This window comes from Ambystoma mexicanum, chromosome 4p, assembly GCF_040938575.1.
Source record: "Ambystoma mexicanum isolate Mex_15411 chromosome 4p, UKY_AmexF1_1, whole genome shotgun sequence".
NCBI classification, from domain to species: Eukaryota; Metazoa; Chordata; class Amphibia; order Caudata; family Ambystomatidae; genus Ambystoma; species Ambystoma mexicanum.
The window spans coordinates 39147477-39162476 of NC_090927.1; the positions used below are offsets into that span (position 1 = coordinate 39147477).

At 45.1% G+C, this 15000-nt stretch overlaps 17 non-coding genes across 17 annotated transcripts in view; all 17 read right to left on the reverse strand.

The window, feature by feature from the left end:
- Positions 1-1089: 1089 nt before the first annotated feature.
- Positions 1090-1162, reverse strand: TRNAM-CAU (transfer RNA methionine (anticodon CAU)). Its single transcript has one exon. It is a non-coding gene; the product is annotated as a tRNA-Met (tRNA).
- A 264-nt stretch (positions 1163-1426) lies between these two features.
- On the reverse strand, positions 1427-1499 carry TRNAM-CAU (transfer RNA methionine (anticodon CAU)). The gene has a single exon. It is a non-coding gene; the product is annotated as a tRNA-Met (tRNA).
- A 264-nt stretch (positions 1500-1763) lies between these two features.
- On the reverse strand, positions 1764-1836 carry TRNAM-CAU (transfer RNA methionine (anticodon CAU)). Its single transcript has one exon. It is a non-coding gene; the product is annotated as a tRNA-Met (tRNA).
- A 2547-nt stretch (positions 1837-4383) lies between these two features.
- Positions 4384-4456, reverse strand: TRNAM-CAU (transfer RNA methionine (anticodon CAU)). The gene has a single exon. It is a non-coding gene; the product is annotated as a tRNA-Met (tRNA).
- Positions 4457-4720: 264 nt separating this feature from the next.
- Positions 4721-4793, reverse strand: TRNAM-CAU (transfer RNA methionine (anticodon CAU)). The gene has a single exon. It is a non-coding gene; the product is annotated as a tRNA-Met (tRNA).
- A 264-nt stretch (positions 4794-5057) lies between these two features.
- Positions 5058-5130, reverse strand: TRNAM-CAU (transfer RNA methionine (anticodon CAU)). Its single transcript has one exon. It is a non-coding gene; the product is annotated as a tRNA-Met (tRNA).
- A 2547-nt stretch (positions 5131-7677) lies between these two features.
- TRNAM-CAU (transfer RNA methionine (anticodon CAU)) lies at positions 7678-7750 on the reverse strand. The gene has a single exon. It is a non-coding gene; the product is annotated as a tRNA-Met (tRNA).
- A 264-nt stretch (positions 7751-8014) lies between these two features.
- On the reverse strand, positions 8015-8087 carry TRNAM-CAU (transfer RNA methionine (anticodon CAU)). The gene has a single exon. It is a non-coding gene; the product is annotated as a tRNA-Met (tRNA).
- Positions 8088-8351: 264 nt separating this feature from the next.
- TRNAM-CAU (transfer RNA methionine (anticodon CAU)) lies at positions 8352-8424 on the reverse strand. Its single transcript has one exon. It is a non-coding gene; the product is annotated as a tRNA-Met (tRNA).
- A 265-nt stretch (positions 8425-8689) lies between these two features.
- On the reverse strand, positions 8690-8762 carry TRNAM-CAU (transfer RNA methionine (anticodon CAU)). The gene has a single exon. It is a non-coding gene; the product is annotated as a tRNA-Met (tRNA).
- A 2221-nt stretch (positions 8763-10983) lies between these two features.
- Positions 10984-11056, reverse strand: TRNAM-CAU (transfer RNA methionine (anticodon CAU)). Its single transcript has one exon. It is a non-coding gene; the product is annotated as a tRNA-Met (tRNA).
- Positions 11057-11320: 264 nt separating this feature from the next.
- TRNAM-CAU (transfer RNA methionine (anticodon CAU)) lies at positions 11321-11393 on the reverse strand. The gene has a single exon. It is a non-coding gene; the product is annotated as a tRNA-Met (tRNA).
- A 264-nt stretch (positions 11394-11657) lies between these two features.
- On the reverse strand, positions 11658-11730 carry TRNAM-CAU (transfer RNA methionine (anticodon CAU)). The gene has a single exon. It is a non-coding gene; the product is annotated as a tRNA-Met (tRNA).
- A 265-nt stretch (positions 11731-11995) lies between these two features.
- TRNAM-CAU (transfer RNA methionine (anticodon CAU)) lies at positions 11996-12068 on the reverse strand. The gene has a single exon. It is a non-coding gene; the product is annotated as a tRNA-Met (tRNA).
- Positions 12069-14289: 2221 nt separating this feature from the next.
- Positions 14290-14362, reverse strand: TRNAM-CAU (transfer RNA methionine (anticodon CAU)). The gene has a single exon. It is a non-coding gene; the product is annotated as a tRNA-Met (tRNA).
- A 267-nt stretch (positions 14363-14629) lies between these two features.
- TRNAM-CAU (transfer RNA methionine (anticodon CAU)) lies at positions 14630-14702 on the reverse strand. The gene has a single exon. It is a non-coding gene; the product is annotated as a tRNA-Met (tRNA).
- Positions 14703-14966: 264 nt separating this feature from the next.
- Positions 14967-15000, reverse strand: part of TRNAM-CAU (transfer RNA methionine (anticodon CAU)) — a 73-nt gene continuing 39 nt past the window's right edge. Inside the window, exon 1 of the tRNA in view lies at positions 14967-15000. This exon is cut by the window's right edge and continues 39 nt beyond it. This is a non-coding gene — a tRNA (tRNA-Met).

The following is a 15000-nucleotide window of genomic DNA, read 5'->3' on the forward strand; positions in this document are numbered from 1 at the left end:
CCTCTTTGCCTCTTTTCGCATTTGCCTTTCATGCAGTCGCCTCACTATTTGGCCGCTAGGCTTGGGTGCCCCACCTGTCTTTTCTAGAGTTTATTTTGTGAGAGACTTTAAACATACTCCAAGGGTCTGCTTGAAGACCTCTCAAGTCCCTCACACAGCCAGAAAATACATTTTGAAATACTTGCTCATTCTCTGAAACTGCCCTCATGTAAACCTGCCCCACTGCATCTAACACCATAAAATGTACCATCCTTATTTCCTGAATCTTTGCTCAAAGACCTACGTTGGCTCTATCAGTATGCGCCCATGCTATCCCAACCAGCAACCTTATCATTTTAAACTGCCCCACCTCTATTCGAAAGAACCTGTTTGTTTGAACTGACCCCTCTTTTCCCCACTGGTTGGCCCCACTTACCTTTTTCTTTCCTTTACAGATTACGGCCTGGGTACCCTGGGCTTATCCGGACCAACTACAGAGCCATAACGCCACTAGGGCGGCGATGGACACTGCACGGAGGCTTATTAATATGAAAAACCATAGCAGGGTTCGTGCGGCATCAACCTTATATGCACAACCATGTTTTGCCATTAGTTCATAGTGCACCTGATGGGCTCTGGAAGGCACAAGGAGAAGGCGTGGGAACACAGGGCCAGAAAGTTTGCACAGGGACTGCTTACATTTGCAAAATACCAAACATTGTACTCATTCTGTCAACGTTTTTGAAAAGTTATTACCTGAAACATAAGAGGCCTGCCTTCTCTGAGGAAAGAACTCAGGACCTTCAAATTATGAGACTGACGCGCTGCCTACTGCACTAAGCAGGTTCGGCTGGAGTATGTTTGGAGAACCTGGTGGAGAAACAGATCCAAGACCACGCTACTCACAAAGTGCAGATAGAAATATTCAAATAAAATGCAGCTAGCCCCATTGGTTCTATGGTATTTTGCGATCATATTTCTTTTCTGCGTCAGTAAAGAATCCAATCCTCTGATTCACAAGGACCGCGTTGCGGTCTACTGAACATCATGCTACTCTTCATGTTTAGAAAGGATATGTCCAATTGAATTTGCTGAAACAAAAAACACTTGTGCCCTCTCTGAGGCTCGAACTCAGGACCTTCAGAATATGAGACTGACGCGCTGCCTACTGCGCTAAGAAGGCTCTGCTGGAGTATTTTTGGAGAACTTGGTGGAGGACCAGATCTGAGACAACGCTACTCACACAGTCCAGATAGAAATATTAAAATAAAATGCAGCTAGCCCCATTGGTTCTATGGTATTTTGCGATCATATTTCTTTTCTGCGTCAGTAAAGAATCCAATCCTCTGATTCACAAGGACCGCGTTGCGGTCTACTGAACATCATGCTACTCTTCATGTTTAGAAAGGATATGTCCAATTGAATTTGCTGAAACAAAAAACACTTGTGCCCTCTCTGAGGCTCGAACTCAGGACCTTCAGATTATGAGACTGACGCGCTGCCTACTGCGCTAAGAAGGCTCTGCTGGAGTATTTTTGGAGAACTTGGTGGAGAACCAGATCTGAGACAACGCTACTCACACAGTCCAGATAGAAATATTAAAATAAAATGCAGCTAGCCCCATTGGTTCTATGGTATTTTGCGATCATATTTCTTTTCTGCGTCAGTAAAGAATCCAATCCTGTGATTCACAAGGACCGCGTTGCGGTCTACTGAACATCATTCTCCTCTTCATGTTTAGAAAGGATATGTCCAATTGAATTTGCTGAAACAAAAAACACTTGTGCCCTCTCTGAGGCTCGAACTCAGGACCTTCAGATTATGAGACTGACGCGCTGCCTACTGCGCTAAGAAGGCTCCGTTGGAGGCTCTTTGGATAACCTGGTGGAGAGCATGATTTGAGACCACGCTACTCACAAAGTCCAGATAGAAATATTCAAATAAAACGCAGCTAGCCCCAATTGGTTCTTTGGTATTTGGCAATCATATTTCTTTTCTGCGTCAGTAAAGAATCCAATCCTGTGATTCACAAGGACCGCGTTGCGGTCTACTGAACATCATGCTCCTCTTCATGTTTAGAAAAAATATGTCCAATTGTATTTGTTGAAACAAAAAACACTTGTGCCCTCTCTGAGGCTCGAACTCAGGACCTTCAGATTATGAGACTGACGCGCTAAGAAGGCTGCGATTTTATGATTTGTTGATGAAGATTATGTGACACAACTCCACACTCAAAACTCCAGAGAGAATACGATCCATCTGAAAAGCTTCACTTGAATGTATAGTGTTTTGTACTTCAGATGTCTTCCATTCATCAATCAAGAGTCCCATCCTTCGATGCTTGAATTTTGAGCTAGTTATTTTGATATGCTCCAAAACAGGTAAGATGCCACAAACTTCCAACCCCTCCCTCGCTGGATATATACCTAACTCTTTTCAGCCCTTTTTTCTTACCAGTTTTTAATTCTCCTCCCCCAAAGTCCCTTTTGTAAGCAGGTCGCTTTTTTTCCCATTTGCAGAGAGTTTTGCTCCTTTCCTATATATATATGCATGATTAATTATGTGTTTCCACTTCCATCATTTAGTTTTCTTGTGTGCGTTCAGCCGGTTTCGTTATACTCGCTGCTTACATCGCTTATGTCAGGTTTGTATTATGTCACAGTTTGTTATGCTGTTATTTGACATCAGATCTCATGCTGATCTGCTTGCGGCTGGTGACAGGTAGCATGCCACAAAAACAAACCCCAAACTACATCATTATCACACCTGTGAGGCACACGGTTCATGAAGAGAGTCCAAACGCGCCCTCTAGTAACAGAGCAAGGTAACTGCCGGCCAGGTCAAGAAGGGTGGACGGGGCTGGGTTATGCAGATGAACTCCCAGAAGTTCCCAGACTGAACCCAAGAGGATTCCATCCTCCAGAACGCTTTATCCAGCCCATTAAAGCATCCAGCGGGCCACAGGAACATCCAGGAAGGCCAATCCAGGCTTTGCTCCTGAAGGAACTGTAGTTCAAAACCCACCCTCATTTAAAAGTGGCCAGGGTTCCTCCTAGCTTTTTGGTCTATAGAACCTGGCCGTTCGTGGCCGTTCGTGGCCAGTGAGGGAAAGTTGAAAGCTGCATTCCCTGCTGTGTGATTTAAACACAGCCAGGCTCACAAGGGCACTTTTATTATGCCGAAGGAGGGCCTTGCAGACTGTCCATGCCTGAGCCGCAACTGTGCCTGCGTTCCCCAGAGCCTTTCGTGGGCACAGGGGCAAGACAATCACCAGAAACAGAAGTGTCGAAATTGGCTGCATCCCCTTGTGCTACCCCTCTTTGCCTCTTTTCGCATTTGCCTTTCATGCAGTCGCCTCACTATTTGGCCGCTAGGCTTGGGTGCCCCACCTGTCTTTTCTAGAGTTTATTTTGTGAGAGACTTTAAACATACTCCAAGGGTCTGCTTGAAGACCTCTCAAGTCCCTCACACAGCCAGAAAATACATTTTGAAATACTTGCTCATTCTCTGAAACTGCCCTCATGTAAACCTGCCCCACTGCATCTAACACCATAAAATGTACCATCCTTATTTCCTGAATCTTTGCTCAAAGACCTACGTTGGCTCTATCAGTATGCGCCCATGCTATCCCAACCAGCAACCTTATCATTTTAAACTGCCCCACCTCTATTCGAAAGAACCTGTTTGTTTGAACTGACCCCTCTTTTCCCCACTGGTTGGCCCCACTTACCTTTTTCTTTCCTTTACAGATTACGGCCTGGGTACCCTGGGCTTATCCGGACCAACTACAGAGCCATAACGCCACTAGGGCGGCGATGGACACTGCACGGAGGCTTATTAATATGAAAAACCATAGCAGGGTTCGTGCGGCATCAACCTTATATGCACAACCATGTTTTGCCATTAGTTCATAGTGCACCTGATGGGCTCTGGAAGGCACAAGGAGAAGGCGTGGGAACACAGGGCCAGAAAGTTTGCACAGGGACTGCTTACATTTGCAAAATACCAAACATTGTACTCATTCTGTCAACGTTTTTGAAAAGTTATTACCTGAAACATAAGAGGCCTGCCTTCTCTGAGGAAAGAACTCAGGACCTTCAAATTATGAGACTGACGCGCTGCCTACTGCACTAAGCAGGTTCGGCTGGAGTATGTTTGGAGAACCTGGTGGAGAAACAGATCCAAGACCACGCTACTCACAAAGTGCAGATAGAAATATTCAAATAAAATGCAGCTAGCCCCATTGGTTCTATGGTATTTTGCGATCATATTTCTTTTCTGCGTCAGTAAAGAATCCAATCCTCTGATTCACAAGGACCGCGTTGCGGTCTACTGAACATCATGCTACTCTTCATGTTTAGAAAGGATATGTCCAATTGAATTTGCTGAAACAAAAAACACTTGTGCCCTCTCTGAGGCTCGAACTCAGGACCTTCAGAATATGAGACTGACGCGCTGCCTACTGCGCTAAGAAGGCTCTGCTGGAGTATTTTTGGAGAACTTGGTGGAGGACCAGATCTGAGACAACGCTACTCACACAGTCCAGATAGAAATATTAAAATAAAATGCAGCTAGCCCCATTGGTTCTATGGTATTTTGCGATCATATTTCTTTTCTGCGTCAGTAAAGAATCCAATCCTCTGATTCACAAGGACCGCGTTGCGGTCTACTGAACATCATGCTACTCTTCATGTTTAGAAAGGATATGTCCAATTGAATTTGCTGAAACAAAAAACACTTGTGCCCTCTCTGAGGCTCGAACTCAGGACCTTCAGATTATGAGACTGACGCGCTGCCTACTGCGCTAAGAAGGCTCTGCTGGAGTATTTTTGGAGAACTTGGTGGAGAACCAGATCTGAGACAACGCTACTCACACAGTCCAGATAGAAATATTAAAATAAAATGCAGCTAGCCCCATTGGTTCTATGGTATTTTGCGATCATATTTCTTTTCTGCGTCAGTAAAGAATCCAATCCTGTGATTCACAAGGACCGCGTTGCGGTCTACTGAACATCATTCTCCTCTTCATGTTTAGAAAGGATATGTCCAATTGAATTTGCTGAAACAAAAAACACTTGTGCCCTCTCTGAGGCTCGAACTCAGGACCTTCAGATTATGAGACTGACGCGCTGCCTACTGCGCTAAGAAGGCTCCGTTGGAGGCTCTTTGGATAACCTGGTGGAGAGCATGATTTGAGACCACGCTACTCACAAAGTCCAGATAGAAATATTCAAATAAAACGCAGCTAGCCCCAATTGGTTCTTTGGTATTTGGCAATCATATTTCTTTTCTGCGTCAGTAAAGAATCCAATCCTGTGATTCACAAGGACCGCGTTGCGGTCTACTGAACATCATGCTCCTCTTCATGTTTAGAAAAAATATGTCCAATTGTATTTGTTGAAACAAAAAACACTTGTGCCCTCTCTGAGGCTCGAACTCAGGACCTTCAGATTATGAGACTGACGCGCTAAGAAGGCTGCGATTTTATGATTTGTTGATGAAGATTATGTGACACAACTCCACACTCAAAACTCCAGAGAGAATACGATCCATCTGAAAAGCTTCACTTGAATGTATAGTGTTTTGTACTTCAGATGTCTTCCATTCATCAATCAAGAGTCCCATCCTTCGATGCTTGAATTTTGAGCTAGTTATTTTGATATGCTCCAAAACAGGTAAGATGCCACAAACTTCCAACCCCTCCCTCGCTGGATATATACCTAACTCTTTTCAGCCCTTTTTTCTTACCAGTTTTTAATTCTCCTCCCCCAAAGTCCCTTTTGTAAGCAGGTCGCTTTTTTTCCCATTTGCAGAGAGTTTTGCTCCTTTCCTATATATATATGCATGATTAATTATGTGTTTCCACTTCCATCATTTAGTTTTCTTGTGTGCGTTCAGCCGGTTTCGTTATACTCGCTGCTTACATCGCTTATGTCAGGTTTGTATTATGTCACAGTTTGTTATGCTGTTATTTGACATCAGATCTCATGCTGATCTGCTTGCGGCTGGTGACAGGTAGCATGCCACAAAAACAAACCCCAAACTACATCATTATCACACCTGTGAGGCACACGGTTCATGAAGAGAGTCCAAACGCGCCCTCTAGTAACAGAGCAAGGTAACTGCCGGCCAGGTCAAGAAGGGTGGACGGGGCTGGGTTATGCAGATGAACTCCCAGAAGTTCCCAGACTGAACCCAAGAGGATTCCATCCTCCAGAACGCTTTATCCAGCCCATTAAAGCATCCAGCGGGCCACAGGAACATCCAGGAAGGCCAATCCAGGCTTTGCTCCTGAAGGAACTGTAGTTCAAAACCCACCCTCATTTAAAAGTGGCCAGGGTTCCTCCTAGCTTTTTGGTCTATAGAACCTGGCCGTTCGTGGCCGTTCGTGGCCAGTGAGGGAAAGTTGAAAGCTGCATTCCCTGCTGTGTGATTTAAACACAGCCAGGCTCACAAGGGCACTTTTATTATGCCGAAGGAGGGCCTTGCAGACTGTCCATGCCTGAGCCGCAACTGTGCCTGCGTTCCCCAGAGCCTTTCGTGGGCACAGGGGCAAGACAATCACCAGAAACAGAAGTGTCGAAATTGGCTGCATCCCCTTGTGCTACCCCTCTTTGCCTCTTTTCGCATTTGCCTTTCATGCAGTCGCCTCACTATTTGGCCGCTAGGCTTGGGTGCCCCACCTGTCTTTTCTAGAGTTTATTTTGTGAGAGACTTTAAACATACTCCAAGGGTCTGCTTGAAGACCTCTCAAGTCCCTCACACAGCCAGAAAATACATTTTGAAATACTTGCTCATTCTCTGAAACTGCCCTCATGTAAACCTGCCCCACTGCATCTAACACCATAAAATGTACCATCCTTATTTCCTGAATCTTTGCTCAAAGACCTACGTTGGCTCTATCAGTATGCGCCCATGCTATCCCAACCAGCAACCTTATCATTTTAAACTGCCCCACCTCTATTCGAAAGAACCTGTTTGTTTGAACTGACCCCTCTTTTCCCCACTGGTTGGCCCCACTTACCTTTTTCTTTCCTTTACAGATTACGGCCTGGGTACCCTGGGCTTATCCGGACCAACTACAGAGCCATAACGCCACTAGGGCGGCGATGGACACTGCACGGAGGCTTATTAATATGAAAAACCATAGCAGGGTTCGTGCGGCATCAACCTTATATGCACAACCATGTTTTGCCATTAGTTCATAGTGCACCTGATGGGCTCTGGAAGGCACAAGGAGAAGGCGTGGGAACACAGGGCCAGAAAGTTTGCACAGGGACTGCTTACATTTGCAAAATACCAAACATTGTACTCATTCTGTCAACGTTTTTGAAAAGTTATTACCTGAAACATAAGAGGCCTGCCTTCTCTGAGGAAAGAACTCAGGACCTTCAAATTATGAGACTGACGCGCTGCCTACTGCACTAAGCAGGTTCGGCTGGAGTATGTTTGGAGAACCTGGTGGAGAAACAGATCCAAGACCACGCTACTCACAAAGTGCAGATAGAAATATTCAAATAAAATGCAGCTAGCCCCATTGGTTCTATGGTATTTTGCGATCATATTTCTTTTCTGCGTCAGTAAAGAATCCAATCCTCTGATTCACAAGGACCGCGTTGCGGTCTACTGAACATCATGCTACTCTTCATGTTTAGAAAGGATATGTCCAATTGAATTTGCTGAAACAAAAAACACTTGTGCCCTCTCTGAGGCTCGAACTCAGGACCTTCAGAATATGAGACTGACGCGCTGCCTACTGCGCTAAGAAGGCTCTGCTGGAGTATTTTTGGAGAACTTGGTGGAGGACCAGATCTGAGACAACGCTACTCACACAGTCCAGATAGAAATATTAAAATAAAATGCAGCTAGCCCCATTGGTTCTATGGTATTTTGCGATCATATTTCTTTTCTGCGTCAGTAAAGAATCCAATCCTCTGATTCACAAGGACCGCGTTGCGGTCTACTGAACATCATGCTACTCTTCATGTTTAGAAAGGATATGTCCAATTGAATTTGCTGAAACAAAAAACACTTGTGCCCTCTCTGAGGCTCGAACTCAGGACCTTCAGATTATGAGACTGACGCGCTGCCTACTGCGCTAAGAAGGCTCTGCTGGAGTATTTTTGGAGAACTTGGTGGAGAACCAGATCTGAGACAACGCTACTCACACAGTCCAGATAGAAATATTAAAATAAAATGCAGCTAGCCCCATTGGTTCTATGGTATTTTGCGATCATATTTCTTTTCTGCGTCAGTAAAGAATCCAATCCTGTGATTCACAAGGACCGCGTTGCGGTCTACTGAACATCATTCTCCTCTTCATGTTTAGAAAGGATATGTCCAATTGAATTTGCTGAAACAAAAAACACTTGTGCCCTCTCTGAGGCTCGAACTCAGGACCTTCAGATTATGAGACTGACGCGCTGCCTACTGCGCTAAGAAGGCTCCGTTGGAGGCTCTTTGGATAACCTGGTGGAGAGCATGATTTGAGACCACGCTACTCACAAAGTCCAGATAGAAATATTCAAATAAAACGCAGCTAGCCCCAATTGGTTCTTTGGTATTTGGCAATCATATTTCTTTTCTGCGTCAGTAAAGAATCCAATCCTGTGATTCACAAGGACCGCGTTGCGGTCTACTGAACATCATGCTCCTCTTCATGTTTAGAAAAAATATGTCCAATTGTATTTGTTGAAACAAAAAACACTTGTGCCCTCTCTGAGGCTCGAACTCAGGACCTTCAGATTATGAGACTGACGCGCTGCCTACTGCGCTAAGAAGGCTGCGATTTTATGATTTGTTGATGAAGATTATGTGACACAACTCCACACTCAAAACTCCAGAGAGAATACGATCCATCTGAAAAGCTTCACTTGAATGTATAGTGTTTTGTACTTCAGATGTCTTCCATTCATCAATCAAGAGTCCCATCCTTCGATGCTTGAATTTTGAGCTAGTTATTTTGATATGCTCCAAAACAGGTAAGATGCCACAAACTTCCAACCCCTCCCTCGCTGGATATATACCTAACTCTTTTCAGCCCTTTTTTCTTACCAGTTTTTAATTCTCCTCCCCCAAAGTCCCTTTTGTAAGCAGGTCGCTTTTTTTCCCATTTGCAGAGAGTTTTGCTCCTTTCCTATATATATATGCATGATTAATTATGTGTTTCCACTTCCATCATTTAGTTTTCTTGTGTGCGTTCAGCCGGTTTCGTTATACTCGCTGCTTACATCGCTTATGTCAGGTTTGTATTATGTCACAGTTTGTTATGCTGTTATTTGACATCAGATCTCATGCTGATCTGCTTGCGGCTGGTGACAGGTAGCATGCCACAAAAACAAACCCCAAACTACATCATTATCACACCTGTGAGGCACACGGTTCATGAAGAGAGTCCAAACGCGCCCTCTAGTAACAGAGCAAGGTAACTGCCGGCCAGGTCAAGAAGGGTGGACGGGGCTGGGTTATGCAGATGAACTCCCAGAAGTTCCCAGACTGAACCCAAGAGGATTCCATCCTCCAGAACGCTTTATCCAGCCCATTAAAGCATCCAGCGGGCCACAGGAACATCCAGGAAGGCCAATCCAGGCTTTGCTCCTGAAGGAACTGTAGTTCAAAACCCACCCTCATTTAAAAGTGGCCAGGGTTCCTCCTAGCTTTTTGGTCTATAGAACCTGGCCGTTCGTGGCCGTTCGTGGCCAGTGAGGGAAAGTTGAAAGCTGCATTCCCTGCTGTGTGATTTAAACACAGCCAGGCTCACAAGGGCACTTTTATTATGCCGAAGGAGGGCCTTGCAGACTGTCCATGCCTGAGCCGCAACTGTGCCTGCGTTCCCCAGAGCCTTTCGTGGGCACAGGGGCAAGACAATCACCAGAAACAGAAGTGTCGAAATTGGCTGCATCCCCTTGTGCTACCCCTCTTTGCCTCTTTTCGCATTTGCCTTTCATGCAGTCGCCTCACTATTTGGCCGCTAGGCTTGGGTGCCCCACCTGTCTTTTCTAGAGTTTATTTTGTGAGAGACTTTAAACATACTCCAAGGGTCTGCTTGAAGACCTCTCAAGTCCCTCACACAGCCAGAAAATACATTTTGAAATACTTGCTCATTCTCTGAAACTGCCCTCATGTAAACCTGCCCCACTGCATCTAACACCATAAAATGTACCATCCTTATTTCCTGAATCTTTGCTCAAAGACCTACGTTGGCTCTATCAGTATGCGCCCATGCTATCCCAACCAGCAACCTTATCATTTTAAACTGCCCCACCTCTATTCGAAAGAACCTGTTTGTTTGAACTGACCCCTCTTTTCCCCACTGGTTGGCCCCACTTACCTTTTTCTTTCCTTTACAGATTACGGCCTGGGTACCCTGGGCTTATCCGGACCAACTACAGAGCCATAACGCCACTAGGGCGGCGATGGACACTGCACGGAGGCTTATTAATATGAAAAACCATAGCGGGGTTCGTGCGGCATCAACCTTATATGCACAACCATGTTTTGCCATTAGTTCATAGTGCACCTGATGGGCTCTGGAAGGCACAAGGAGAAGGCGTGGGAACACAGGGCCAGAAAGTTTGCACAGGGACTGCTTACATTTGCAAAATACCAAACATTGTACTCATTCTGTCAACGTTTTTGAAAAGTTATTACCTGAAACATAAGAGGCCTGCCTTCTCTGAGGAAAGAACTCAGGACCTTCAAATTATGAGACTGACGCGCTGCCTACTGCACTAAGCAGGTTCGGCTGGAGTATGTTTGGAGAACCTGGTGGAGAAACAGATCCAAGACCACGCTACTCACAAAGTGCAGATAGAAATATTCAAATAAAATGCAGCTAGCCCCATTGGTTCTATGGTATTTTGCGATCATATTTCTTTTCTGCGTCAGTAAAGAATCCAATCCTCTGATTCACAAGGACCGCGTTGCGGTCTACTGAACATCATGCTACTCTTCATGTTTAGAAAGGATATGTCCAATTGAATTTGCTGAAACAAAAAACACTTGTGCCCTCTCTGAGGCTCGAACTCAGGACCTTCAGAATATGAGACTGACGCGCTGCCTACTGCGCTAAGAAGGCTCTGCTGGAGTATTTTTGGAGAACTTGGTGGAGGACCAGATCTGAGACAACGCTACTCACACAGTCCAGATAGAAATATTAAAATAAAATGCAGCTAGCCCCATTGGTTCTATGGTATTTTGCGATCATATTTCTTTTCTGCGTCAGTAAAGAATCCAATCCTCTGATTCACAAGGACCGCGTTGCGGTCTACTGAACATCATGCTACTCTTCATGTTTAGAAAGGATATGTCCAATTGAATTTGCTGAAACAAAAAACACTTGTGCCCTCTCTGAGGCTCGAACTCAGGACCTTCAGATTATGAGACTGACGCGCTGCCTACTGCGCTAAGAAGGCTCTGCTGGAGTATTTTTGGAGAACTTGGTGGAGAACCAGATCTGAGACAACGCTACTCACACAGTCCAGATAGAAATATTAAAATAAAATGCAGCTAGCCCCATTGGTTCTATGGTATTTTGCGATCATATTTCTTTTCTGCGTCAGTAAAGAATCCAATCCTGTGATTCACAAGGACCGCGTTGCGGTCTACTGAACATCATTCTCCTCTTCATGTTTAGAAAGGATATGTCCAATTGAATTTGCTGAAACAAAAAACACTTGTGCCCTCTCTGAGGCTCGAACTCAGGACCTTCAGATTATGAGACTGACGCGCTGCCTACTGCGCTAAGAAGGCTCCGTTGGAGGCTCTTTGGATAACCTGGTGGAGAGCATGATTTGAGACCACGCTACTCACAAAGTCCAGATAGAAATATTCAAATAAAACGCAGCTAGCCCCAATTGGTTCTTTGGTATTTGGCAATCATATTTCTTTTCTGCGTCAGTAAAGAATCCAATCCTGTGATTCACAAGGACCGCGTTGCGGTCTACTGAACATCATGCTCCTCTTCATGTTTAGAAAAAATATGTCCAATTGTATTTGTTGAAACAAAAAACACTTGTGCCCTCTCTGAGGCTCGAACTCAGGACCTTCAGATTATGAGACTGACGCGCTGCCTACTGCGCTAAGAAGGCTGCGATTTTATGATTTGTTGATGAAGATTATGTGACACAACTCCACACTCAAAACTCCAGAGAGAATACGATCCATCTGAAAAGCTTCACTTGAATGTATAGTGTTTTGTACTTCAGATGTCTTCCATTCATCAATCAAGAGTCCCATCCTTCGATGCTTGAATTTTGAGCTAGTTATTTTGATATGCTCCAAAACAGGTAAGATGCCACAAACTTCCAACCCCTCCCTCGCTGGATATATACCTAACTCTTTTCAGCCCTTTTTTCTTACCAGTTTTTAATTCTCCTCCCCCAAAGTCCCTTTTGTAAGCAGGTCGCTTTTTTTCCCATTTGCAGAGAGTTTTGCTCCTTTCCTATATATATATGCATGATTAATTATGTGTTTCCACTTCCATCATTTAGTTTTCTTGTGTGCGTTCAGCCGGTTTCGTTATACTCGCTGCTTACATCGCTTATGTCAGGTTTGTATTATGTCACAGTTTGTTATGCTGTTATTTGACATCAGATCTCATGCTGATCTGCTTGCGGCTGGTGACAGGTAGCATGCCACAAAAACAAACCCCAAACTACATCATTATCACACCTGTGAGGCACACGGTTCATGAAGAGAGTCCAAACGCGCCCTCTAGTAACAGAGCAAGGTAACTGCCGGCCAGGTCAAGAAGGGTGGACGGGGCTGGGTTATGCAGATGAACTCCCAGAAGTTCCCAGACTGAACCCAAGAGGATTCCATCCTCCAGAACGCTTTATCCAGCCCATTAAAGCATCCAGCGGGCCACAGGAACATCCAGGAAGGCCAATCCAGGCTTTGCTCCTGAAGGAACTGTAGTTCAAAACCCACCCTCATTTAAAAGTGGCCAGGGTTCCTCCTAGCTTTTTGGTCTATAGAACCTGGCCGTTCGTGGCCGTTCGTGGCCAGTGAGGGAAAGTTGAAAGCTGCATTCCCTGCTGTGTGATTTAAACACAGCCAGGCTCACAAGGGCACTTTTATTATGCCGAAGGAGGGCCTTGCAGACTGTCCATGCCTGAGCCGCAACTGTGCCTGCGTTCCCCAGAGCCTTTCGTGGGCACAGGGGCAAGACAATCACCAGAAACAGAAGTGTCGAAATTGGCTGCATCCCCTTGTGCTACCCCTCTTTGCCTCTTTTCGCATTTGCCTTTCATGCAGTCGCCTCACTATTTGGCCGCTAGGCTTGGGTGCCCCACCTGTCTTTTCTAGAGTTTATTTTGTGAGAGACTTTAAACATACTCCAAGGGTCTGCTTGAAGACCTCTCAAGTCCCTCACACAGCCAGAAAATACATTTTGAAATACTTGCTCATTCTCTGAAACTGCCCTCATGTAAACCTGCCCCACTGCATCTAACACCATAAAATGTACCATCCTTATTTCCTGAATCTTTGCTCAAAGACCTACGTTGGCTCTATCAGTATGCGCCCATGCTATCCCAACCAGCAACCTTATCATTTTAAACTGCCCCACCTCTATTCGAAAGAACCTGTTTGTTTGAACTGACCCCTCTTTTCCCCACTGGTTGGCCCCACTTACCTTTTTCTTTCCTTTACAGATTACGGCCTGGGTACCCTGGGCTTATCCGGACCAACTACAGAGCCATAACGCCACTAGGGCGGCGATGGACACTGCACGGAGGCTTATTAATATGAAAAACCATAGCGGGGTTCGTGCGGCATCAACCTTATATGCACAACCATGTTTTGCCATTAGTTCATAGTGCACCTGATGGGCTCTGGAAGGCACAAGGAGAAGGCGTGGGAACACAGGGCCAGAAAGTTTGCACAGGGACTGCTTACATTTGCAAAATACCAAACATTGTACTCATTCTGTCAACGTTTTTGAAAAGTTATTACCTGAAACATAAGAGGCCTGCCTTCTCTGAGGAAAGAACTCAGGACCTTCAAATTATGAGACTGACGCGCTGCCTACTGCACTAAGCAGGTTCGGCTGGAGTATGTTTGGAGAACCTGGTGGAGAAACAGATCCAAGACCACGCTACTCACAAAGTGCAGATAGAAATATTCAAATAAAATGCAGCTAGCCCCATTGGTTCTATGGTATTTTGCGATCATATTTATTTTCTGCGTCAGTAAAGAATCCAATCCTGTGATTCACAAGGACCGCGTTGCGGTCTACTGAACATCATGCTCCTCTTCATGTTTAGAAAGGATATGTCCAATTGAATTTGCTGAAACAAAAAACACTTGTGCCCTCTCTGAGGCTCGAACTCAGGACCTTCAGATTATGAGACTGACGCGCTGCCTACTGCGCTAAGAAGGCTCCGTTGGAGGCTCTTTGGATAACCTGGTGGAGAGCATGATTTGAGACCACGCTACTCACAAAGTCCAGATAGAAATATTCAAATAAAACGCAGCTAGCCCCAATTGGTTCTTTGGTATTTGGCAATCATATTTCTTTTCTGCGTCAGTAAAGAATCCAATCCTGTGATTCACAAGGACCGCGTTGCGGTCTACTGAACATCATGCTCCTCTTCATGTTTAGAAAGGATATGTCCAATTGAATTTGCTGAAACACAAAAAACACTTGTGCCCTCTCTGAGGCTCGAACTCAGGACCTTCAGATTATGAGACTGACGCGCTGCCTACTGCGCTAAGAAGGCTCTGCTGGAGTATTTTTGGAGAACTTGGTGGAGGACCAGATCTGAGACAACGCTACTCACACAGTCCAGATAGAAATATTAAAATAAAATGCAGCTAGCCCCATTGGTTCTATGGTATTTTGCGATCATATTTCTTTTCTGCGTCAGTAAAGAATCCAATCCTCTGATTCACAAGGACCGCGTTGCGGTCTACTGAACATCATGCTACTCTTCATGTTTAGAAAGGATATGTCCAATTGAATTTGCTGAAACAAAAAACACTTGTGCCCTCTCTGAGGCTCGAACTCAGGACCTTCAG